This window comes from Pezoporus occidentalis, unplaced genomic scaffold (genome assembly GCF_034315485.1).
Source record: "Pezoporus occidentalis ecotype Australia unplaced genomic scaffold, CSIRO_AGI_Poc_V1 ctg170, whole genome shotgun sequence".
NCBI lineage: Eukaryota > Metazoa > Chordata > Aves > Psittaciformes > Psittacidae > Pezoporus > Pezoporus occidentalis.
Window position 1 is genome coordinate 514,029 of NW_026913532.1, and position 12,935 is coordinate 526,963.

The window sequence follows — 12,935 nt, forward strand, 5'->3', positions numbered from 1 at the left end:
CAATTTAAAAAAGTCATTGAATGCCTTGGCCTTCTCTGTGTCCCAGGTAACCAGGTCTCCTGTTTCCTTCTGGAGAGGGCCCACATTTCCATGGTCCAAATTTGCATCTAGCGTAACTCTGCTGATGTTGATGAAGGCATGTCAGAACTAATTTAGTCTGGCAACTACTCTCCATAATGTGGAGTAATGGTGGGGCTGCAACACCTGGCAGTAGACAAACCTGGATAAAACAGCTACTGAGGCACACAGCTTGGAAATAACTGAGATCCAGCATAGCCAGCGCAGGCCCAGAATGGGAGATGAACTGAGCTTCTCAGGTATCTATGTACAGTCCTCCAAGATGCTGCAGGCCAAGTGCACATTCCAGAGCTGGTACGTCCTCCCTGAGCACAGAGCAGCACAGTGGAAAAGTGGAAGAATCAGGTCCCCTCCTACCAGTTTTACTGCTCCATTTCAGCACCAGCCAGACAGGTCCATGCAGAGTCAGAAAAGCAACTCACCCCCATGGTCCTTGTAGCTGCAGGACAATGCTGAGACATTGTGGCTGGATCTGCACAGAGCTGGCATGAATTCATAGTTGGTTTATTGCTGATATATCGCTAAAATACAGCTTATAAGCATTTAGATTACATATAGCTCTATACCAAAATGGGCCACATCTGGCACATATTGTCCACAAGTAATGGAGAGTTAACTGAATACGATTCAAACTAAATCATTTTTAAGAGATTTCTTTTTGTAGAAATTTTCACTAAACCAGCCAAATTCAAGAAGCAAAGGCAAAATAAGATGTAAATTTAAATTGTGGATCCCTGATGTACAATATATACATCTTATTATGTGATTTGTAATTCAGAGGTAGAAGTTTCCTACATAACAATACTGGAACATGCCCCCAAGCACCAATTCAAATGAGACCCACCCAGCACAAGAGGAGTGCTGTGTTTTCCCAGCCCTGTTCCTTTTGCCTTCCATCCCAAAGGCGTACACAAACCCATGTCACTTTCTGTTTAATCCCTTCTATACCAACAGTCTGTAACTTTTCCTGTCCCCTCACTCTCTCACAGTCAAATGGCATGGCTTTAAGGATGGATGTATTTTGTTTATGTAAAGAACAATTTCATGTACATTTTCAAGTGTAAATTAGCACTTACAAGTGTTGTCTCATTTAAAAGCTGTGGTTATCACCTTGGGAGAAGACAACTCTTTGCAGGCATCCAGAAGTTGAGAAACAGCTGCTGTGTCCTTTTCTTATCAACTGGAGGATTACTGGTGGTTAATTATGAGGGTGGTGTCATCGATTTCCAGCTCACATCTGCATCCATCTCTGCCACCACCACTCCTTTTTACCTTTGTCGGGTTACTTGCTTCTTGCTGTTATTTCCATCTACCTGCGGAATGAGGATCATAATGTAATAGGTGTTTTGAAGATTAACTCAATGGTACTTCAGGCCTTTTCAGACACACAAGTGAAAACATGGGTGTATAGAAAATCAAAGTATAATTATTATGAAAATGTACATTATTGTTTAGAGTAAAAGGGAATTGAAGGTAGGATGATGAGATAATGAGACCACTGGAAGTGAAGGATTTTGAGACATGGTATTAAATAAGTAGAAAGCAGAACACTTAATTGAGCTTAGGGAGGGTTTTCCTAGAAAAAAAAAAAAAAAAGTCTTCATTTCCTTCATGATTTATTTTTATTTTTCTTTTCAGTATGTGAAACAGATGTCACAGTATGATTGGAAATAGGAAGTTGTAAAATAGTGTTTTAAGGGCACAATCCTTTAACTGTGTTCACAGTCCCATTGGATAAAACATTGACAAGGTATGACCCAATTTAGGTCCCTCCTGTTTTATTATTATTGGTTACACTGTCAGATAAAGATCTACTGGAGACAACATCAGTTTATTAATATTGTGAGACTTTTTAAAGTACCATATATGGATTTTCAAGAGATGAAAGGTCCAAACTAACTCACAGTTGTCCCCATGGCACCTAACTTCTCCTGAGAAGCCAATGTTATTTCTGTAACGAATGTTCTTTTTTCAGAGGATATTTAGTACTTCATGAAATGGGGTATCTAGAACTTAATCCAGAAAAGGCTAAAGGGATGACATTTATAAATCTTGGGTTGCCACAAATCAGATTTAGCTGTGCCTGTACCGTTCATGATGTACAGTTAGACATACATGAGATGTAACACTAGGAAAGTGAAAGTTTTATTACCCTACACTTAATTCATTGAACTTTCTTTAATTTATCCGGTTGTTTGAATTACACATGAACATTGCAGTAGCAGCCCTCTAAGTTGGGATTTCTGTTTATAGCATGCTCTGTCTTCATTGGATGCCCTTCCATTAATTTCAATGAGGCGGTAATTAGGCCCTTAAAGCAGAATTAAGATATCTTTAATAACTGAATTTAGATTCAAAATTTACCCAGTATTCTTTCAAAAGATGCTTTTTTATAGTTCTTTGGGTCTGTGAAAGAGGACACATTTCTAAATGTTACTCTTTTACATTTCTTCCTGTTTTTCTTTTATGTATTTTGGGGCTAAGCAGTCCCATTGCCACAAATGTCAGATTTCACACATGCATGTATTTAGCCATAAGGCAGTTCTGAACTTTCAAAATTAAGCACACAGCCATTCCCTGTAGGATAGATTTCTTTTGCATTCTAAATAATTTCTGCCTTGATAGCCAGGGGAACTACTTAGCTCTATGGGATGCTTAACTAGACTCAGACTTCTCTGCTGAGAGAGATGGGCTTGAAGAATGGACTGTTCAATGGACATGGAACTGTCTGGATGGCTGTGTCCAGAGTTACAGTCAATGGCTCGGGTCCAAGTGGAAACCAGTAATGAGTGGTGTCCCTCTAGGGTCTCTACTGGGATCAATACTATTATCTTCAGTTACATGGACAGTGGGATTGATGTGCCCTTAGCAAATTTACTGACACCAAGCTGTGTGGTGTGTTTGACATACTGGAGGGAAGGGATGGGATCCAGAGGGACTTGTGGAGGCTGGAAAGGTGGGACCATGTGAACCTCACGAAGTTCAACAAGGCCAAGTGCAAGGTCTTCTTGGCCCTTATCCCCAGCACAAACACAGGCTGGGTCAGACTGGATGCAGCAGGCATGAGGAGAAAGACTTGGGGGTGTTTGTTGACAAGAAGCTCCCCATGACCCAGCTTCAGTGTGTGCTCGAAGACCAGAACCCCCCTGTGTGCTGGGCTGCATCCCCAGAGCATAAACAGCAGGTCAAGGGAGGGGATTCTCTCCCTCTACTCCACTCTGGGGAGATGACCCTGCAGTCCTGCATCCAGCTCTGGGACAGCAACACAAGAGGGATGTGGAGCTGTTGGAAGGAGTCCAGAGGAGGCCACTGAAATGCTGTGAGGGCTGAAACAGCTCTGCTCTGGAGACAGGCTGAGAGAGCTGGGCTGGTTCAGCCTGGAGAAGAGGAGGCTCCTTAAGGGGAGACCTTAGAGCAGCTTTCAGTGCCTAAAGGGGCTACAAGAAACCTGGAGAGGGGCTTTGGACAAGGGCCTGTAGGGACAGGCCAAGGGGAATGGTTTTAACCTGACAAAGGGGAGACTGAGATGAGCTGTCAGGCAGCTCTTCCCTGTGAGGGTGGTGAGGCCCTGGCACAGGCTGCTCAGAGAAGTTATGGCTGCCCCATCCCTGGCAGTGTTCACAGACAGGTTATGAAGTAGTGACAAAAGTGAGGTAGTGACAAAGGCCTGCAGGGACAGGACAAGGGGAATGGCTTTAACCTGACAGAGGGGAGATTGAAATGAGATCTTAGGGACAAGTTCTTCTCTGTGAGGATGGTGAGGCCCTGGCACAGGTTGCCCAGAGAAGCTGTGGCTGCCCCATCCCTGGCAGTGCTCAAGGCCATGTTGGATGGGGCTTGGAGCAACATGGTCTAGTGGAAGATGTCCTTGCCCATGGCAAGGGGCTGGACTGTATGTCTTTTCCAACCCAAACCACGCCACGATGCTAGTTTTAAAGGCAAAAAACAAACTCAGTAAATATTCAACAGCCTTAATGTTGAGTATACTTGCCAGTGCATGCCTTTGTGCAGCTCTCAGAATTGTAGCTGATGCTATTAGAAACATCAAGAGTGGCACTACAGATAAATATTTCTTCATCACCACCTCATCTGACATTCACTCACAAACACTAGTCAGCAGTTTTCGCTACATAATTTGTGCGATCTACACTACCTGTGGTCATCATCAGAAGCTAACTGTACATGCCGTGGTGTGTCTGACTGAAGCCCAGGGGTCATTGTGTCACCTCTGGATGGTGGAGATGACACGTCATAATTTTAGGGTGTCTATAGGGGATTGAATGACATCGCTGCATATTTCTTTCCACTGACTGTTTGGCTGGGTTTTTTTCAGGGTAGAAACTTTACTCCAAAATTACCTTTTTTACTGTGTGAGAATCAGACAGATAGCAATTTTGAGAATGTCTTGAGGGAGCAAGGTGATTTGAGTGATGAGACTCATAAGCCTTGTAATTACAGTAATTATGAGACCATACCTCTACAGGTAAGAACTCATAAGTAAAAACGTCAGCATGACCATTTAAGAAGCTCAATAATTCATTCCAGTGCATGTGGTTACAGTGCAATGCTTAGCATAAACGTCATGACTCTGTTGGCACTTGGTCTTACTTTTGAAACATGTATCTGTCCTGTAAGTATAGATCCTTTTGTCCTATAATGTTTGTATGTAGTCTTTTTAAGTCTATAGGATGTATAGCAGCTGGTTGTAGGTGATCAAAACTTACTACACATTTTAGACATCATTTGCCCTGCAGCTTTATAAAGAAGTAGCCTGAAACACTGGAATGTTCTGACTCAGATTTTACTCAGATAAATGCATGTTGCAAAAAGCATGTAGTTCATAAAGGGAAACTTTCCGTCCTATGTGTTCTTTACTATATCCCTGACCCGCTGCCTAATGGGATGGATGATTAAGAATAGTTTGGAACTATGATGGGACGCCACCTTCCGAGTAGTCCTGTGCCCTTTTTTCTTGATTTATTTACTCAGCACTTCAGTTCCAGGTATGCCTTCTGTCAGTGTCAACTAATAACATCACAAACCTTTTGAATGGTAAAGAGAAAAGCTTGTTTGAAAGAAAACCTCTCACTGAGTAGACATGCTGAGGCAGAGAAGGTAATGAAGACAGGGTCATTAGATGGGATATTGTTAATTTTCTTCAGAGTTTGTATCCATGAGCTATAACACTAAATGCCAGTCATAAAATGATGGTATCATATGGAAACTGCAGATGATCCTTTTGATCACAGCAGTATATAATATTTCTTGAAGGTGTGTGCAGGACAAGTCTGTAAAATTGGAGCTTGTCTAGTTTTGTATTTAGATTCATTTTGCTGAGTGGTACTCTTATTGGGGAATACCTGCATTATGCATCACTTACATTTATGATGCTAACAAACATATTTTATCACCCAGTGAATCTTCTACTTCAATGTTACAATTTTGGTTGGAATTTGGAGCGTTCTAATCATACAAAGTTACTATTCCATACTAAAATAACTTTTAATATCAACCACTTTCAGCAACAGCTGAAATTATCTATTTATTTAAAATGCTGTTGATGAGGAGTCAGGTATAACATCTGCAATCCAATTAAAATATGCTTTATAACAATGCAGGCTGATATGAGAGAAGTTCTGGCTTAGATATGGGGAGAAAACATCATGAGTACAGTCAAGGTTGTCTCCCATCTCCAGCCTTTGAGGCTTTCAAGACCCAACTGATCAAAGTGCTGAGTAACTGGGTCTGATCTCATAACTCACCCTGCTTTGGGCAGAAGGTAGGACTGAAAACCTCCTGAGGTCCTTTCCAGCCTGGGTTATTTTGGTTACCTAAAATGTTTGCTGACAGCTTGTATGTCAGCACTCAGAGCACTAGGTATGTATTATACTCCTCAACAGCTACCAGTGTATTTAGAAACCTTAAGACTTTTGCCACAGAGCTCAGTGTTACTGTACAGTTATTATTCAATTAAAACATAATTCCTTGTTAAAAGCTACAGTTTTAAATCAAACATGAAATCACGACATCTCTCTTTCCAAAACCCACTATATGAACGAAAAACAGCCTTACCACCTTTGCATTATCTCTGTGTTCATATCTATCCTGATCTTGTGTTAACAGGTTGCAATAGCTAGAGTAGCAAAGTAAAAATTTGCTTTCTGATATAAACACAGTTTTAAGCATTTTTTCCCTTTGCCCTTTTTAGATTCTGTGTAATAAAACAACTTCCCCTAAAATGTTACACCCTTCCAAATAAGTTTTTTTATGCTATTTTTGTAAAATGTATAAAATAAGATACTGAATTGCGTTATTTTGAAGACAAGCTGAAAATTCTTTTTGGTTTGGGTTTTTGGGTTGTTGGGTTGTGGGGTTTTTTTGGCTGAACTTTTCTCTGGAATCTTTGCTTCAATTTTGGTTGTGTTTGCCTCATTAAGAAGTGCCCTTTAGTATTTTATGAAGCCTGCTGAGGGATTAAAATATATATACAGGCTTATTTCTTTGGGTACTTTTATGTTTATTATTTCTTTGGTTTCATAAAATGGGGATTCATCCAGAACTTTAAGATACTCTCCCACTACTAAAGTGGCCCTCTGAAGAGCAACGCTGTATTAGCAATACTATCAGCATTTGTACATACTGCACACAGAAGAATATGTTAAAATATTATTAGACTTGCAAAGTTAAGTACTCAAAAGTCACAAAATACAGAATTAAGCTTTACTTTGTCTGCCTTCCAGATCAGTGTTCTGGTATAGTAATTAGTGACTGAATTGTATAGTACCTGTCCACCTTTTCAGAGCAGAGCATAGATTATGTTCTTTTAATGAGCAGCTATACATTTTTTATGCTTTTCCTCATTCTCTAGTTGTTGCAGGTTTTATTTACTGTACTGAATTTAAGCCCTGTTTGGAAGACTGAGTTAATAAATGCTTTTGGGGTGTCTTTTAAACATTCCACTTCATCAGAGGAATCTTCCCTGTTCTGTGTGAGATGGGCAGTACTTTCTATGACTGTACACCATTTTATAGAAGAGAACTGTGGTGCATAGAGGAAAAATGGAGATATCTGTCAATATCCTGGCTAGGACTTTTTTTTTATTTATTTTTTGTTTCAGAAAACTTATATATGCCAAAGACAGTCCGCCCTCATTTTGTTTGCAACCCTGAACAATCACAGTTTTCACAAATTAAGTTTGAAGAGTCTCCAGGAAGGAAAGCTAGAAAGAGGAGGGCACAGACAGTGGCCACCTATGATAAATTTGGTTTAATGACTTGCTTCATGTCACATATGAATCCCATGACAGAGCCAGAGTCTTGTCATGGGATTTACCAGAGTAGCATTCAATGGTTTTAACCATTACAGGATCCTTTCTATGTTAGCAGTATCCTGACTTAATAACAGCCAAATACCTCCTGCTTTCGAGGCCAAATGAGTTAGAAGTCCTACAGAAAACATTCTTCCAAGTGATGGTTCATGTACAAGCAGATTACCCTGGACACTGACATGGGGCAAGTACCTGTGAAAAACACTATACGACCACCTAACTCCAAAATATAAGCATGTTTGTTTACATGCCTAAGTTGGATGTGGACAATTGGCCTGGAAAACTTCAGCCAGAAGACTGGAGGAGTTATTACCAATTGAACACACTTGTGTCAGCAGGAAATGTGCATGTCAGTCACAGGAAGTTACTATCCATACCATACCACTTACGATAAACTTTTAGTAACATAAATATTGATGAAATAGGTGGTCTAATACTCAGGATTACCAGTTCACATGAAGTGAGTGCATTAGGCCTGGACTGGGAATAGATATAGAAGGGACAGAATACACCAGCAGAGTTTAGAGAGCAGAGGCTCAAAGGGATGCACACAGGCAAAGACCAGGGATGGGAGATGAGGAGTTTTGTAATCACCGGAAAGGGCTGGCTTGAAACCCTCTATATCGAAATGAAGATGAAGATGCTGGGTAATACAAGAGAGAACCATCCTGTGACTTTATTTGCTGTTCAAGCACCAGAGCTTTGTGATGAGACCAGAAGGGTGTTGCTATGACCTGAGCTGGGAGGGAGCAATCCTGCTGCCATTTTGGAAGCTGTTCTGTCATACCCAACCTCTGAAGCACTCACTGATTATCCCCTCATGACTCCTGTAACCCACAAACGCATGAAGGCTTTAGTAGCAGGGCCTAAAATCAGGAACCACTTTTCTGGTACTGCCATGGCTCTTGCATAAACCCACAAAAAAATTTTGGGGGATCAGGGGAGGTGATCCAGAGTGCCTCAGGAATGCTTCATCGCAAGAAAAAACCTTCCAACATATCAATAAGACATTTCTTTCAATGAAAAGGAGCAGAAGTTCTAACTCCTGCCTTTTCAAAAAATCTTACAGGAATTCATTTAACTTTTTTCTTCTTTCTCCAGGGGAAAAAAAAAAAAAAAAAGTATCTTTTTTCAAATCTCTCACACACCCTGTTTTAAAAATACAGCAGCACTAGCTCTGCTTTGGTTTCACTTCTTCCTCTTCAACTTCCAGAACTATTACACCCTGCTCAGCTAATTTTTTTCAGAGGGAATACAACTTAGATTGTACAACCAAGTGTTCTGCTGCTTTGACACTGGCTACAGCCATCCATGCTTGTATTATTCCCTCCCAGATTGCAACACATACATTTTTAGAATACTTGTGTGAAGCTATGCCAGTCTGATGAGCCATTTATCCTCCCCAGCTAAAAATACTGGTATGTAGACTTAACAGAGTAACAGTAACCATTTTCCCTCCCAAAAGAGAAAACATGAAGGACACACAAAATACTCTACAGAAATTATAGTGGCGGCACAGAATAGTTACAAATACAGGCATGCCACTATGTAATAGCTGCATAATCATATAATTAACACACTTCCTAGTACTAATCAGATCAATCAGTTTAATTCTGTTTATGAAAAAAAAAATTCCTTTCCTACGCTGATGTGTGTACTTATACTTTGGAGAAATACTTCTTACATCTTTGCTACATCTAACTGCTGGTATACAAAACAGACAGGATACACTTTTTTACTACCACAGGAAAGTAAATAATGTTAAGGTTGGGCAGGGTGGTGGTGAATGGTGATGAAGACCAATGATGACTGCTTGCCAGGCTGTGGAGAACAGGTTAGTTCTCACGGGACTTTTGTGAGCAGTCTCTGGACACTGTAAACTGTCAGTGCATTTTTATAACACAAACAAAATATTAAACTTGCTTCCTAGCTGAGTTCCCTATCCTTGTATTACCAAACTCAGCTCGTAGATGAGAAATTTAATCTTTTTCATCATCAGTCACAACACTTTCAATTTTGGGATACATTTAATATACTCTGACAGCACCACAGTATCCTTCAAAAAATGTACAGGCAAAAAAGACTGAGAGTGATTCTCAAGCATCAAGCCATTTATCTCTGTATTGCAGTGTAGCTCCTGCTACAGTTTGTGGAAGCTACATTAGCACACAGAGCTATGTGAAAACAGTCATTGTGCACTACTCTGAAATAACATTTTCCAGACTGCTCCAGGGGAGAACCATGTTCATTCCACCTTAGCTGAAGAACAGATCCTGCTGTGCTACCTTGTGTTGAATAGCATGGACTGGTTCTACCACAGGAGATTCACACTCTTGGCAATACAGTCCTTGTTCATACTGCATCATATTTTCCTCCTGCAAAGAGCAATTCTGCACCCCCTGAAGTCAACTGCAGAGGTCATCCGCATCAGACCTCTGACTAGCACGTTACCCTTCTGATCATGTGTAGACTGCAATGCTATTTTTTTAGCAGAGAGAAACTGTCTCAAGACCAATCCAGCATTTCTCAGTCATACCATGTATCTGAGCAACTGAGGTGCAGAAAGACCCTGAAATTGCTCTGCACTTGAATCAACATTTGTCCCCTAATTGCTGATCAGAGGAACCAAGTACTCCCACCGTGTAACCCTAAGCCACCAGTAGCAAAGCCAGGATCCAGAATAAAATCTTTTGACAGATGTCACCTACTGAAATGTTCTAAATGGTAAAAAAACTTACTTGCCAAGAGCTACACCTTAATAGTGTGCTCCTGCAAGACTTCCCTCTGCAGCCCCGTGTTCAGCTTTGAAGCTCCCAAGAGCTTCAGAAGAGGGATACAGAGCTGTTGGAGCAAGTCCAGAGGAGCTCACAGAGATGCTCTGCTCTGGAGAGAGGCTGAGAGAGCTGGGTTTGTTCAGCCTTGAGAAGAGAAGGCTCCAGGAGACATTAGAGCAGCTTCCAGTGCCTAAAGGGGCTACAAGAAACCTGGAGAGGGGCTTTTGACATGTGCCTGTAGGGACAGGACAAAGGGGAATGGCTTTAATGTGACAGAGGGGAGACTGAGATGAGCTCTTAGGCAGAAGTTCTTCCCTGTGAGGGTGGTGAGGTGCTGGCACAGGCTGCTCAGAGAAGTTGTGGCTGCTTCATCCCTGGCAGTGTTCACAGACAGGTTATGAAGTAGTGACAAAAAGGTTGACCTTACTTACCTTATCTAAGGTCTGCCATACAGAGGATTTTGCAGTCACTACCTGGCATCCTTTACTCTGTGGTTCAGACCTGTATCATTAGTAGGATATAAATACAGATTTTAGAGAGCCACTAAAATGTTAAATCCACACTTCAGGTGTTTATGTCTTCCTATTGTATAAGCGATGAATCAAGCCACATGCTAAATGGGCATTTGGTGCATTATTTAAGTAATTTCCTAATACACAGTAAGCAAAAATATTTTGTAAATTGTGCCACAACAAGTAAAGATTTACAGTTTTGTCCACAGAGGTATCTCAAATACTCTGCCATGATTCATGACTAGAAGATTGTTAGCCACTGTACTGATAAATAAACTGCTGCCCAAATCTAAAGTAATTTAAGAGATAATAACTATACATTATCGGCTCTTTTTTCAGCATATTCTTTCCAGGCTAAGAAATTTCTTTAACAGTTAGACAACACAATGCAATTTTGTTTTCAGAGTAAAACGTGTATGTTGAACATTATAACTTAATCTGTTAGCAACCATTTATCAGACCTCATTAATCTCAGTGTTACCACCTTCATTTTCAAACCTAAGCATTATACATGTTTTAGCTAAACATAAAAATAGCACACCCTCTACGTATCATACCTTCATTAGCACTGCTGCTAAACATGTAAAAACATGATAGATGTTATAAAACAGCCGCAGATTCCAACTTCAGGCAAGGTATGCTTGGGTTAAAACTGGCATCAACGCCAATATAAAATCACTCTTGCACAAAACATCATAGAGATAGTTATCAGCTGCAATGAAAAACAAAAAGTTATTATGAAAACTTCAGAAAAACATTAATTTCTTCTGCATGGGCCATGAAACGGTGTATTTTTCCAATTGTTTACTCTTCTCCATTAGTAGTAGTATTAGTATTAGTTAGTATTAGTATTAGTATTAGTATTTCTGTTTGTATTACAGTAAGATTTTTTAGAAAACTGCTCCTGTACTAATGAGCTCTCTTGGAGTTTTGTCACCAGTTTCAGTGAAAGCAGTTGTAGGGTCCTGCCAAGTTGTTTTATGTGTATGGACTTTGATTACTACTCTTCTGCCCGAATACCATACCACCCTCTTTGTGAGTGATAAATATTGCATGTGGATTAAAATATGCACAAGATGCACTTACAGTTACAAGGCAGTTACAGTTACTTTTGTCTAAAATATGGAACAGATTATAGCTCAGATAAGGTGTAGAAAAACCCTTTAGCTCATTTCAGAAGTTTGGGACGCTGCGTAGTTATCACTAGGTAACATGCAAGAAATTGATCTACAATACTGAGGTCTCCTGTAAAACATCAGTCAAGTATTTACAATGTAGTCAGCTCTGTAGTAAACTCTGATGTTTTCCTCTGCTGCGACTGAGGTAGGATTCTAGGATATAGCCTTCACTGAACATTCAGTAGCTGCATTCTAAAAAGATTAAACCATTTTATTCCCATTAGTTTCATTTCATCTGTGCATTAAATAGTTACATAAGCTAACAGTGAACACAGTGAACTGTGACTGGTGCACAAACTCTGTTTATTACAGCTGTATCTACCGTCCCACCATTAATTTTGTTTTGTGCAGAACAATGTGACACAAGATTTATCTTTACTCTCATGCAATACATTCTCTCCTCCTGCTGTACTGTTAAATATGTGTAAAACAAGCCCTGCAAGACATGGCAATACACATATATAACTGGGTGTTTGTTGCAAGAAGGGTTAAAAAGTTATTGCATGAGAATGCCACATTAAGTACAAAAATATTCCCATCATTCCAGATATTATTTCAACATTTAAGCAGTGTTTTTAACAGAAATGCTAAATAAATTTAAAAAGGTGTGCACTTAAATGCTAACTATTGACAAAAACAAAAAAATCATGATACTGTGTTTTGGTCAACCCTGTGAGAATCCACTCTCAGCTGGAGCTGATGACCAGCTTCTGTTAACGCTGTTATAAATGGAGTTATTTTATAAACACAGTTTATTAGAGTAACCTTAGTCTGCAACATGAGTATACAAACTAAGAGCACAGAAGATAAACTATCACAATGAGGTTACCTTTCATTCCCCACACTTCTGTTTTTCCTGTTTACATGAAGCTGGACTAAATATACCAAAATTTGTCATGGGATCTGTGCGACTGATGACAAGAAAATTTGAATGTTGGCTGGCTCAGTGTCCTCTGCACAGACACAAGGTACGCCACCTCGTGCGTAAGAACAGATTTTGCTCTTCTCTTTATGTGCCCTGCAAACAAAATGGTGGCAAGTAGGTAGAGTAAGAACACAGGCATGC

The 12,935-nt window shown here is 40.1% G+C and overlaps 1 long non-coding RNA gene across 1 annotated transcript; it reads right to left on the minus strand.

Moving 5' to 3' along the window:
• Positions 1–272: 272 nt before the first annotated feature.
• On the minus strand, positions 273–12,126 carry LOC134161216 (uncharacterized). The gene is made up of 3 exons (XR_009963883.1): positions 11,249–12,126; positions 10,611–10,680; positions 273–1,391 (listed from the first exon to the last, which is right to left on the minus strand). It is a non-coding gene; the product is annotated as an uncharacterized LOC134161216 (long non-coding RNA).
• Between the last annotated feature and the right edge of the window lie 809 nt (positions 12,127–12,935).